Source organism: Thamnophis sirtalis, unplaced genomic scaffold (assembly GCF_051295495.1).
Source record: "Thamnophis sirtalis isolate CommonGarterSnake01/CBP01778 unplaced genomic scaffold, rThaSir2_p1.2 scaffold_3, whole genome shotgun sequence".
Lineage (NCBI taxonomy): Eukaryota > Metazoa > Chordata > Lepidosauria > Squamata > Natricidae > Thamnophis > Thamnophis sirtalis.
The window spans coordinates 142,848,842-142,861,613 of NW_028261383.1; the positions used below are offsets into that span (position 1 = coordinate 142,848,842).

General features: G+C 43.3%; 1 protein-coding gene and 1 long non-coding RNA gene across 3 annotated transcripts in view; one reads left to right on the forward strand and one right to left on the reverse strand.

The window, feature by feature from the left end:
* C1QL4 (complement C1q like 4) overlaps positions 1-12,772 on the reverse strand; it is a 41,927-nt gene that overhangs the window by 26,056 nt on the left and 3,099 nt on the right. The gene's annotated exons all lie outside the window — the stretch shown is intronic.
* Positions 5,567-12,772, forward strand: part of LOC106546606 (uncharacterized) — a 50,534-nt gene continuing 43,328 nt past the window's right edge. Inside the window, exon 1 of the long non-coding RNA XR_001313378.2 lies at positions 5,567-5,655. This is a non-coding gene — a long non-coding RNA (uncharacterized LOC106546606). The remainder of the gene's footprint in view (positions 5,656-12,772) is intronic.

Consider the following 12,772-nt stretch of genomic DNA (forward strand, 5'->3'; position numbering starts at 1 on the left):
TCTGGGAGTTGAAGTCCACAAGTCTTAAAGTTGCCAAGTTTGGGAACCACTGCCCTACAGGGCTGCAAAAAGTGAGAGATTTCATAGAAGAGCCAGTTCAGTCTTGCCTGAACGCCTAGCTACAATTGTTGGAAGCCGTAGTGCACACATTGCTTTACTTTGCTATAAAGCAGTGCTTTTCCACCTTGGCAACTTTAAGATGAGTGGACTTCAATTCCCAGAATTCATGCTGGCTGGGGAATTCTAATAGCCGAAGTCCACACGCATCTTAAAGTTGCCAAAGTTGAAAAACACGGCTGTAGAGGGAGAGGTGGAAAAGCTCTGGGCTGGCATTGCACACGAATGAGCATCCAGGGACAACAGGAGAAGAGGGATCAGAGGAGGGAGAGGCAGAATGAGACTGAAAATGGTAGGTTTGAAGTGGCAGGAAGGTTGATAGGAGGGCCCGCTTTGAGGCCTGTTAAAAGGTGGTGGTGGGGGTTATAAAGGAGGCAGGGGGGAATCCACATTCTCTGGCCTAGGAAACATGAGGATGGCAAATCTGTGCAGTGAATCGGTAAAATTAATGTGGCCTGGGAGGAAAGACTGTCATGTAATTGAAGGCTCCTGAATTAGAGCAAAAGAAGAAGAAAATAGCTTAAAGTCTCAATAAGGGTCAAAAGGAACTCCTATTCAACTCTATTCATTTATTTTTTATCCTGCCTTTATTACTTTATTAGTAATGTAAGGTGGAGAACCTTCTTATTACTCCGTGCTCCTCCTGTTTTCCTTACAACAACCCTATGAGGTCAGTTGGGATGACAGAGAACGATTGGCCCCAAATCACTCAGCTGACCTTTATCTGTATCTCAGGATTAGAACTCGCCCTCTCCTGGTTTCCAGGTCAGCGCCTTAACCACTATACCAAACTCTAGGTAGTCCTCAACATACAACCATTTGTTTAGTGAGCATTCGAAGTTACAACATCATTGAAAAAAGTGATTTATGACCATTTTTCACACTTAACAATCATTGCAATGTCCCCATGGTCATGTGATCAAAATTAGGGCACTTGGCAACTGGCTCATATTTATGACAGTTGCAGTGTCTGGGGTCATGTAATCACCTTTTGAGACCTTCTGACAAGCAAAGTCAAAGGGGAAGCCAGATTGAGTTAGCATCCGTGTGACTAACTTAACAACTGCAGTGATTCACTTAACAACTATGGTAAGAAAGGTCGTAAAAAGGGGCAAAACTCACTTAACAACCATCTTGTTTAGCAACAGAAATTGTGGGCTTAATTGTGGTTGTCACTCAAGGATATCTGAAATATTTTCCACAGGGGGTAGGAAACTGTACACCAAAAAATGGCTTTTTTAAGAAAAGCAAATCTGGATATGGAGAGATGTGAAGAAGTATTGATCTAAGCCCGTGATGGCGAACCTTTTTGTTGTTGCGTGCTGATGTTATAATCCTTAATGCAATTTGTGCGTGACACCCCCTGCCCCACCCCCTGCCCATGCGCGCTCCCCCTGCGCTCCTCCCACCTCTCTCATGCTCACCATTTTGGGCCTAGCAGGCCTCCCTGCAGCTTCCTGGGACCAAAAAAGGCAGTGCCCCCCCCACATGCGCATGCATCTCCCACATGTGCCCCACACATGCGCAGCAGAGATCTGAAAATCAGCTGACCAGCTGGAGGCGCATGTGCATGTGCGGTGGAGTTGAACTGGGTGACGGTTTGTGTGCCCGCAGAGAGGGCTCTCTGTGCCACCTGTGGAACGTGTGCCATAGGTTTGACATCACGGATCTAGGCTTTCATGGCTGGTATCAATGAAGCAGTGATGAGTCTTCGGGCTGAATGGCTGTGTTCTAGTTTTATTTGGTCTGAGGCCACAAAGCAGCTCACCCTATTTCTGGATATGCCAACCACCAGTTGCTGGTGAAATGTTAGGCTGGGATAAAACTAGACCAGGGCTATTCAGTCTGAAAGCTCATCACTGCTTCATGGAAAAGTACAAACTTCCCTGGCTCTCATATGAAGGGGAATGGGACAACTATGGCTAGCTCCCCATGGCCAACTCGCCGCAGCCAACCTATCATGGCCAACACATTGCGGGCCAACTTGTCCCGGCCAACTTGCCATGGGACAACTTGCTGTGGGACAGTGTAACAATTCGATTTAATTATTTAAAATAAATAAAACCTATTTTAATTTTTGCCATTCACAGTTTATTCTGTCCCTCCATTTGCATCCTTTCTTCAATAATTTTATTCCACCATTTCTTTGATATTAGTGTAACTCTTGTCCCGCAGCAAGTTGGCTGTGGCAAGATGGCTGTGGCGAATTGTCATAGATCCTACATGAAGCAGTATTGTTGGATCTCAGCCCTGGGCCCACTGCTAAGGAGAGCCTTCTGCCTCCGTGGCTGCTTTTCATGCAGAGAAATTCTCCAGTGAATGACTGGAGTGATCATGAGGAGCAGTTACCATTGCCAGTTCTTTCACATGCTACTTTCTGGGCTGCAGTGGTGACTGGACTTGGAGATGGAGGGATTTGGAAATGATTGGTGAGATGAAGAGGGACCTTCTTATGTAACTTGAGAAAGTAATTGAGCTATGTTGCTACATTTTACTTGATATGAGGGTGACCGAAAAGTCTGGGCTTTGATGAGCAGTCATTGCTGCCTGATCCAGCAACACCTGAACCTTCAAAACAGCCCTTATGATATGACACATTTATTGACTATGCCCCGTGTTGGATAGAGATGATAAATGGAGGCAATAGAAATTCTTCTGCTATATATTGGTGACCATAATGATCTCTGCCGTTGTCACCTTTGTTTGTTAGTTTATTTATTTTACAGTCCTTGTATTGTGCCCCAGTTTCAAGGGTCTCTGGGTTGCATACAACATCCCCCACCCCAAAAATGGAGAAAAAACCACTAGATTCATGACATGATGTGTTTTTCTCTGCACAGGCATGTGGCATATATGTTGTGTCTGTGTCTGTGTGTGTTTCTACTCCTCCCTTGCATATTTGTGTGCATGTGGTTTAGAAGCACGGGTTAAGGTAAAGATAAGGGTTCCCCTCGCACATATGTGCTAGTCGTTCCCGACTCTAGGGGGTAGTGCTCATCTCCATTTCAAAGCTGAAGAGCCAACCCTATCTGAAGACGTCTCTGGCCATGTGGCCGGAATGACTAAACGCCAAAGGAGCACGGAACGCTGTTACCTTCCCATCAAAGGTGGTCCCTATTTTTCTACTTGCATTTTTTACGTGCTTTTGAACTGCTAGGTTGGCAGAAGCTGGGACAAGTAACAGGAGCTCACTGTGTTACGCGGCACTAGGGATTCGAACGGTTTAACTGCCGACCTTTCTGATGGACAAGTTCAATGTCTTAGCCACTGAGCCACTGTGTCCCTCTTAGAAGCACAGGGGTCATGTGGCCACGAGGTACAAAAGCTTGCAGTGGAGAATGCGGCACTATTCCATGTCCTTCCTCAATTCCTGTCCCATAGAGATGCATTGGGAAAGATTTTTAATTTATTTTTCTCTGAACTCCTGTCCCGAATCTGCCCATTTTTCAATTCAATCTTTCATTTGTTAGCTTCTCTCACCCCACGGTAGACCTATTGTGTTCTGGTTTTGGAGAGCTGAAAGACAGCTAGAGAGAAAGTCAGAATCTTTCCACAATTTCCTTCTAATCTTCCAGTCACTGGAAAGACTAAAAAAAGACAAAGGAGAACTGAGCTACAGAACGTTGACTGGAAAAAGGAAGAAAACGGAGCAAGGGAGAGTACAATGGAATGGCCTCTGGTACTGCCCTCCTATGGGAAGATGCGAATATATCACATTTTGCTGCAGGTCTCACTTCTTGGGTATGCTTTTTGCACAAGGTGATTTACTATGCCAATGAGATTTTGTAGGAGTGCACAGTGTAGAGGTCAGTTGTAACAAATTAATGTTGTTTAAAAAAAAAGTGAAAATGGCCATGTCTGCTCACTTTTGAGAGTTGGGTATGTCGGGGGAAAAAGCAAAGGTAGTATATAGTAAAGTGGGTGTGGTGAAACAAGGAAGAGAGAGGTTGGAGAATGTCTACGTGCTGAAAGGATGTGGGCTGAATAACAAAATAGCCAATTCAAAAGAAAGGTGTTGAGGTCATAGGGAGAGCAAATATGGATTAAATTGCAAAACAAATCTAGGAAGGAAAAGTAGATGGATCAGGAGGAGGGGAAGGTTGGGTTTAGAGAGAGGCACGAGATCCTCAAAGAGAAAGAAGTTTAAAGAAGAAAAAACATTATCTGAAGAGAAGATTGGCAAGGAAAGAAAGACACGGTGGGATACGGTGAATGCTACTCCTGTAATTAGGTTTGCTTTATTTTCCTCTCGGCTCTTTCCTTTAATATCTTTTGCCAACTAATCTTCCTCTTTTCGTGTCTAGTGCTTAGAACTGCACTCTCAGAGAGAATAGTGGGTGGGTTATATGAATGGACATATCTCTGCCTATTTTAGTCGGCCTCCCAGGTAGTCCTCGACTTATGACCACAACTGAACCCCAAATTTCTGTTGCTAAGTGAAACATTTGTTAAGGGAATTATATCCCATTTAATGACTTTTCTTGCCTCAGCTGTTAAGCGGGTCACTGCAGTTACTAAATTAGTAACCCAGTTGTTAAGTGAATCTGGCTTCCCCATTGACTTTGCTTGTCAGCAGGTCGCAAAAGATGATCACATGACCTTGGGACACTGCAACCATTATAAATATGAGTCAGTTCCCAAGCATCTTGAATTCTGATTATGTGAACATGGGGATGCTGCAACGGTTCTAAGAATGAAAAACGGTCGTGTCACTTTTTAAAATCTGTGCTGTTGTAACTTTAAAATGGTCACTAAACCAACCATTATAAGCTGAAAACTACTTGTAGATGAAAGGCCAAGGGCTTGGGCCGTATCTCCAGTTCCAACATTCAAACTGAACCTAGTGGGGGATTAGGGGTGGGTTTCAAAAATTTTAGCAAGGGGCTCTCTGCCCAGTTGCTGGGTGGGCGTGGCCATGGTAGGTGTGGCCTAGTTGGCCTCCTGCACCATGGTGGGGTGGGTGGGGGGAGGGCTTTTTGCCCCCCAAGGTTCTGGAGGCTTCCTTGAGCTGCCAGGAGGGCGAAAACAGCCTCCCCAGGCTCCGGAGCTTCTGGTAGGCCCATTTTTCACCCTCCTTGAGCCTCCGCATGGACCCTGCACTTAACTGCATCCAAAACGGGCAATGTGGGGACTCCTGGGAGGGGCGGGATGAGATGGGCGGGGCCAGCCAGGAGTCGGATTTTGGGGGTTGTCTTAGCTAGAGGTTCTCCTGAACCCCCAGCAGTCCACCCCTGTGGGGGATCCCTTGTACTGGATGGCTTCTCTGCCCACTGGAGCATCTGAATCTGTAATGTGAGAAACAATCTAATGTTTTTCAAACAGGGCAAAGATATTACAGCAGAAGACACTCTCTGTCTGCATAGGTATCATTCCTGCCCAGGGAGGTCAAAGAATTAGGCCTGACTTAGAGGAGAGTAATGCCATCTTTTGATCTGCTAGAGTTTTCCTGAGTGGCCACCTGTCCAAGAAGTGGAGCTGCTAAGCTGGGATAAACTGACAAGATCACAGACGGAGTTGGCAGGACTGCGTTCGATAAGGGTATTTATGACAATGTATCTGAGAATAATGCAGCCCTGGGAATGTATATGTGCTTTAAAAATGACTCTGGAGGGAAGTTGGAGGGAATCGCTGTCTGTCGATGAACTGACCATAATTCCTCCAGTGTTTCCTCAGGCAGGCTGAGTGAAGGCTGAAGGTATGAGTGTGCTCCTGAGGGCCAGTTTCAATTAGAATTTAGACATTTTGGGATGTGAAGGAGAAGGTAGAGAATAGAATAGGAAGAGGCTTGTCAACCTGCATTTGTTGATGGACAGCGGGGCTTAATGCTTGATTATGTATATGGCTGTGGATTCTACCCGATTCCAGCATTTGCATTAAAGGTCAATTCAGACTGAGGAGAGAAACTGGTGTGAATAAATCCAGTATTTTCCTTCTGGCTTGTAAATTAGAAGTCAGCAGTTAAAATCCCGGGAACCCCCCCCTCCCAATGATGAGAATTACATCATGTTGTTAAGCGAGACACTTGTTAAGTGAATTTTGCCCCATTTTACTACCTTTCTTGCCACAGGTGTTAAGTGAATCACTGCAACTTGCCTTCAGAAGTTCTAGATCAGTGGTTCTCAACCTTCCCAATACCTCGGTTCCTAAGACCATCGAAAATATGTGTTTTCCGATGGTCTTAGGCGACCCCTGTGAAAGGGTCGTTCGACCCCCAAAGGGGTCCCGACCCACAGGTTGAGAACCACTGTTCTAGATGCTCCAACACTAGAGTTTTTAAAGAAGAGATTGTACAGCTATTTGTCCAGAATGGCTAAACTTTTTGCTGTTGTGTGCCAACATTATACCCCTTAATGCAATGCCCCGTGCCCTGCCCCCTGTTCATGCACATTCTCCCTTGCACCCCCCCACGCAGGTACATGTGACCCCTGTCACTGTGCACCGTTTTGGGCCTAGTAGGCCTCCCTGCAGCCTCCTGTGTCCAAAAATAGGCAGTGCCCCCCATGCATGCATATACTCCCACACCCCCACGCATGCACATATCTCCCACATGTGCCCCATGCATGCGCGGCAGAGACCTGAAAATCAGCTGACTGGTGGGAGGCATCTGTGCATGCACAGTGGATCTGAGCTGGGCGACGGCTCGCATGCCCGCAGAGAGGGCTCTGTGTACCACCTGTGGCACGGTTTCCTGCTTGTGCAGGGTGTTGGACTACAAGGCCTCCAAGGCCCCTCCCAACTCTGTTACAGGTAGTCCTCAACTTACAACCACAACTGAGCCCCAAATTTCTGTTGCTAAGTAAGACATTCGTTAAGTAGGTTTTGCCCCGTTTTACTACCTTTCTTGCCACAATTATTAAGTGAATCACTGCAGTTAAGTTAGTAACACAGTTGTTAAGTGAATCTGGCTTTCACATTGACTTTGCTTGTCAGAAAGTCTCAAAAGGCGATCACATGATCCCGGGGACACTGCAACTGTCAGAAATATGAACCAGTTGCCAAGCATCTGAGTTTTGATCATGTAATCATGGGGATGCTGAAAAGGCCATAACTGTGAAAAACAGTCATAAATGACTTTTTTCAGTGCCATTGTAATGTTGAAAGTTCACTAAACAAAGTGTTGTAAATTGAAGAGTATCTATAAATTTAGCTCTTGAAAAAAATAGAACCGAAGCCTACACGTCAATTTCTGCTTAAACTAAGATATGATGGGCAACAAAGATGTCATGATAAACTATGTTTAAACTATGTTGCAAAGATGTGATGATAGTAAAGTAAAAAGGAATGGTTATGGAAAGCCAGGAATTGAAGAATATTTTTTTCCTTGCCTTTCAAGAGAACTATTGACTTGACAACTATTGGCTCCAATGACTTGAACCAGTGCTCTTGCGGTATCACAGTTTCTATTCTTAATTTTATTTTATTGGCCCATGAAGCAAATGTAAGATCTGATTGAAATAGGTGCCATTATGAAAATAAATCCCTTTGCATTGATAATTTGAAAGCATTTACTGTACCAACAATGATCAGAAGTGCTAGATACTTCAAAACAAAGAGTCACAGAATTCATACTTTACATATTATTCAATAACAAGGTGCCATTCAATATTAATTTTTGCATAATGCAGACAATAATTTGTTGTGTTGCATTTCTATTCAAGCCATGGTTTATGAATTTCTTCTTCCTCCCCTCAAGTTCCATTACTTTATTTCTAGAAAATAAAGCTGTTTTAACTATTTTCCTATACAGTCTCCTAGCAAGTAAATTTCTGAAGGGATTCAGACGAGCTTAATTTTTCATGCTGGAACCGAAGTCTACGTCCTCTGCATTTCACAGATGGACACTCCTAATAAGAGATTACAGTTGGGATAATAAATTGCAAAGTTTATCCTTGCAATGCTTGGAGGAAGATGATGTTTTGTAACAGACTGAGTGCTGGATCTGGATCATAAATAGAGCAGGTTTCAAATCTCGGCACAGCAATAAAAGTCAATGGTTAATAGATCTCATTATATATTTTGCCTGGGAATTATGGGGAGAAATGTGGTAGATATTCCCTACGCTGTACTGCCATGATGACAAACCTATGCCACGTGTGCCACAGGTGGCACGTAGAGCCCTCTCTGCGGTATGCGAGCTATCATCCCAGCTCAGCTCCACTGCGCATGCATGTGCGCCTGGCCGGCCAGCTGATTTTCAGGTCTTTGCTGAGCATGTGTGGGACACATGCAGGAGACTCATGCATGAGGTTGGGAGTGGTGCCCCCATGGCCCATTTTTGGTCCCGGGAGGTCTACTAGGCCCAAAACGGAAGCGCAAGGTGTGTGTCATGCTCATGCGCTGGGGGGCAGGGCATGGGGGTGTCACACACGCATTGTATTATAGGGTTATAACACCAGCACGTGACGACAAAAAGGTTATCCATCACTACTGTCCAAAACCATCCTGAGTTTTGGATCAAATATGGTGACAATAGAGAACGATGGGGCTGTCAGCTTGCCCATACTTGCAACTTTTCTATTTTTCTGGCAGTGCTTTTGTGCTCTAATATCTGCACAACAGGAATCAAAAGCAATGGTATTTTTCCTGACAGAGACATGTCAAAACGTTTCAGTGGTGAGTTCTCCGGTTGAACTAGTTTCCCTAGATCTGAAAAGCAAAGAAACTCTATCTCTCTCTCTCTCTTTAAGAAGGTGGAGGCCATGAATATTTCCCTTTTCCAACTGGACACGTAATGTTTTTAAGGCTACCTCTTTTGCTTCCTTGTGCAATGTTCTTTGTAGCTTTGTAGAAATCCTTCCTACAAAATGATGCTTGAATGACAGCTGATTCATGTTTATTCAAACAGTGGACACAACTTTGCCAGCCAGTCAGTGACTTCCATGATCCTGACCAGGGAACCCACCACAAAAGTCTAAGTCGGCCTGTCTAATCCTCATCTTCCCTCTGCTACAGATGTCAGTTAGTTTAGATACTTGCTCAGTGAAATGGAATGTATGTGTCTGTGTGAATCCCATCGGAGGGTCTTCAGACCCTGCCAGTCATGGAGCCATGCTGCTTCTCTGGAAATGAATAGTTCCCTGAATCCTGATCCATAAAATCTGGTTTGTGGGTGTAGGAAATTCCTGCACTGGCGATAAAATTGGGGTGAGAGAGATATTAAGTTGAGCCAGGATGACGCACCATTAATTATTTGCTTGTTAGATCTGTATCTCCCTTTTTATACATAGTCCCCCTCCTCCAAATCTTTCCAAGTAACAACAACCCTATGAGGTAGCTTGGCTTAGAAAGAGTAGCTGTTCCAGTGTCACCCAGTGTGCCAGCTGAGTGTGAACTAAAACACCAATCTCTCTTACACCAGTCCAATTCGTTAACCATGATACTTCACTAGCTGTCTAGTTTGTCCTTTGAGGTAAACCCAAGGAAAAAGCTCACGTGCAAAAGGCTCAGATTTGGCCTTTCCATGTTTCCTTAATTAGGAAGAAGACTTTGTCGACTGGAGGTGATAATTTCCAGGCCGATCTGAACCATAAGACTCCAGTGAGGAGCTGGATTGAAGCCATACCTGGGGTGGGCCCTGTTACTAGTGAAGTCTCCTACTTGAGCCATTGTAGAATCAATTTTTGAATTATACTTGAGGCTGGGAATAAAAGGAAAATTAAACTAAACTCAACCTCTTCAAAGCCCAGGGACAGGAGCCAGGAATATGTCAACTTCCTCGTGAGATTTGAGACTGACAAATGACGAATATTGAAAGAGATTGGCCAAAGGGGGCACAAGACAGTCTGATCTACTTGGGAATGCTCCAGGTTCTCAGACGCTGTCCGTCTGCCAATGAGCTGAACCGTGCCAAGACGGAATAGCTGTACAGAAACTGAGATTTGGGGTTGAGAGGGAGCCATTATGTGGGTTTGGACTCCTACCAAAGGACTTGGTATTTTCAATCCACTCCCCCAAATGCTTCCAAGTATCCTGTTGATCTTCTTCCTGTGCATCTGCTTTACAAACTTGGCTATTAACGGCAGAGGAAGCTGTTAAAGGTGAAGAAAAATTAAAACAGGCCCGGCGAGATGTATGGAGGGCAGGAATAAGTTGTTTCAATTCTGATTTTCGGTATTTCCTGAAGCCTCATCCCGAATCAACCCTTATTAGCCTTGGATCCCTTCTGTCTAGGTGGCTTTTCAGATCTTGCCAGAGGTGTCAAGTAAGGCATACATGTCCATCTCTCCATTGAGCTTATGGCCCTTTCAAGACACCTCTGCTTTTGAGAATTGAGAAATGCCTTCTGAATTTAATTTGCCCTTCTTAATTCCAGAGTTTAAGATTTGGCAATTTACACTGGGGATTTGGTAGTGATGTCTAGGTTTAAAATCACAATTCAGGGGAAATTGTTATATTCCCCCAACCTCTGGTGCTCTGTCCTGAGGATCCTATTTATGCCTTGATTTATGTCTTGATTAATTGTGCATTAAGAATGGGATAGAGTGCTATTAAAACTCAGAGACTTACAAAGATTAAGTGCTAAAGATTTTGTTTGTTTGTTGTAGGATCCTGCTGTCTATGTATGGGTAAGCTTTTAAACGTCCTCCTTATTTGTGTATAGGGTTATTGTTGGGTTTATAGGCTACATATAGATTTTATTTTGATCCTTTGTTATAAAAAAGGTATAGAACATACAGTAAAGAGAACAGGGGGAGTTGTGTGGAAAAGGGGAGGAAAGCACGAACATGGCTACTGCTCCCTCCCCGATCTCAATTGACAGGAGGTATTTTGATCTTAAAACTTTTATTTTTTTCTAAAATGCCCCTTCCTGACAAATTGACTGCAAACAGGTCTCAGGAGGCGAATTGACTGAACCAATATTACCAGGTGTCCTGTCAGTTTTTATCCTTCCCGCTATTTATTATTTAATAAGCAGGCAATTGTTCCTCTCCACCAGGCACAAATTGTGAAGGTGTTGAAATTTAAACATCTCTCTGAGGGAAGGGGAAAATTAACCCTCTCATTGCTGCTTTCAGTTGTCTGTTGTGATCTGTGCTGCTGTTGGAGAAAGGATAAGGGGGAGAAATTTTTATTTCAAGTTAGGAGTGGGGGCTGGGAGGAAAAAGCGGAAAAAGAACAGAAAACCTCACGAAGCATCAATCACTTGGGGGAGAGGACAAGGCAGCGAGTGATCCGGCCTGACATAAATTCTGATCAATAGAGCCAAGTGCCATTTTACTACCTGGGAGGGAGAGGCTTCCAACTTAGGACTGGCAGCCTTTTTGATGTCTAAATATTGCTGATAATTAATTGACTTTTTTTTTTTTTACGAATAAGAGATAACTGTGATGTTAACAATAACATTGGGCATAAAGTATGAAATTGATTGTGTTATCTCTCTTTTTCAAAAAATTGAACTGGAATTAAAAGAATCAAGCCAAGGGCATGTTTGGATTGTCCCCAATTTATTTATGCGGCAAGGAAAGTAAGTGGCAGATTGCTACGCTGTAGCATACAAACACGCCTGGGTAGGCATTCATTTTGGGGACCAAAGTGAGGAACCAGACATAACCTGTTTTAATTTATGTGACTATCAAGAAGACTTGTATTTTGGGAGTGTCTTCCAAAGCCAGGCCGTAATTGTTGTCTTAGTTCTACCGAGTTCCCTTTTTGCTTGCTACAAGTGATGTCCCTGGGTCTTTATTTCGCACATTGTGGGTTGGGATGTTGCAATAAGGATGGATGTGTCACATGTTCACTGTCAAGATGGAAGTGACTCCACCTGTAGCACCTGAGGGTTTTGGTTTTTTTTTTTTTTTTGCTGCTCTTAATCCTCATTTTATTCAGAGGGCATAAACAAACACCATTCAGTGTGACGTTAGCTGCTCATTCACTTTCCAATCTTAATTAATTATATTTTTACAAGGAAAGGAAAAAGGAAAAAGAAAAGGATGCAGGACAATAGAAACAGATACCAATTGAACAGAAGAATTCTATCCGGCTATTAAAAGATTTTTGTTGTTTGTGCCTTTTCACAAAATAAGAAATTATTTTTACATGGTATGTCTCCCAAACCCTTTTGCTGAAACTGCCTGTTAGCACATGTAAATATGTTTATTGATTTGGTGAAGAGAGATGACAGATTCCTTCTCTTGAGATGTTGCTTTCATTAGTTCAGGTGGCTTGGTGAGGGATAAAGGAATGAATTTTTAAATTTCAGATCGATTTCTTCTTTCTATTTAATAAATGGAAAGAGTTGGAAATGAGACTCTCTAATTTAACCTAATCAATGTAATAATTTGGTGCCCTAGGTAGATTTAAAAAAAACTTTAAACATTTCACTCACAGTTAACTCTCTTAATCTTATGGTACCAAGTTTGGGGACTTATGAAAAGCCATTCAATAAAAAAAGAATTATCTTGAAAAATAAATACCTTTTTAAAAGCCCAAGTTACTTGTAAAGTTTCTATCCACCTGAAGCTTCAGGCAGGCAGTTAATAAATACAGAGAAGAGGGAGAGGTCATATAAACTAGTTTATTGAAAGCTGGTTAAAAGAAGGGTAAAAAGGAGCAATGGATTTTGATGGATGGAAAAATTGCTTGGCTAGAGAGAAACAAAGTAATAAAACATGCAAGAAGATATTGAAGTGATATTGCTCTGCATTTGGCATTCACT